Genomic DNA, 601 nt, shown 5'->3' with positions numbered 1-601 from the left:
CATACGTGTTTGCACAGTGTTTCAGTGTACAATAGTTTTTTTTCAGCGAATACGATCATTGTGAACTTGCAATACGATAATTTCACAGTTAAGAAACGCTGCCTCTGGGCTGCACGTGCGGCGGCCCCGGGCTGAGCAGGGGCCACCCGCTTGCTGGGCCAAGAGGAGAGCGGTCCACTAGACGCTACGCCCTCTCCCCTCTCGGGGGCGCCTGCGGCCGCAGTCTGCCCGTGCTCGGCGCAGACAGCTCCCTCCCCGCCGCCTCGGTCCTGTCCCCCTTTACTCCACTCTGTCCCAGGATCCTACTCCTACTCCCGCTCCCTGATTGGTCAACCTGCCGCGAGGGGCGTGGCCAATGTGGAATGCTGAGTCTCCGCGTTCCAGAACCCGACGGTCCTGCTCTGGCCGGGACGCGCGGATTGGCTGAGCCGCGCCCCCCCCGGGGGGAGAATGGAATGTTGCGGTGTCTGAGTTCCAGCGCGGGGCGGCGGCGGCGGCGCCGTCTCGGAGCCCCCGGGCGGGCGGGCGAAGAGCGGCCGAAGCGAGGATCCGGGGACGAGCACCAGGTAAACCTCCTGCGCCCGCCGCGGGACTCCCGCCC

General features: G+C 66.2%; 1 protein-coding gene across 1 annotated transcript in view; it reads left to right on the top strand.

Moving 5' to 3' along the window:
• Positions 1-412: 412 nt before the first annotated feature.
• The window catches only part of PLEKHF1 (pleckstrin homology and FYVE domain containing 1), an 8,997-nt gene continuing 8,808 nt past the window's right edge, over positions 413-601 (top strand). The window contains exon 1 of the mRNA XM_019505644.1: positions 413-566. The gene's annotated coding sequence lies outside the window, so the exon portion shown is untranslated. The remainder of the gene's footprint in view (positions 567-601) is intronic.

The sequence above is a fragment of the Gavialis gangeticus genome, unplaced genomic scaffold, assembly GCF_001723915.1.
Source record: "Gavialis gangeticus isolate Ggan-Ray unplaced genomic scaffold, GavGan_comp1, whole genome shotgun sequence".
Lineage (NCBI taxonomy): Eukaryota > Metazoa > Chordata > Crocodylia > Gavialidae > Gavialis > Gavialis gangeticus.
Note: the sequence above shows the minus strand (reverse complement) of the source record. Positions and strands in the feature narration are given on the sequence as shown.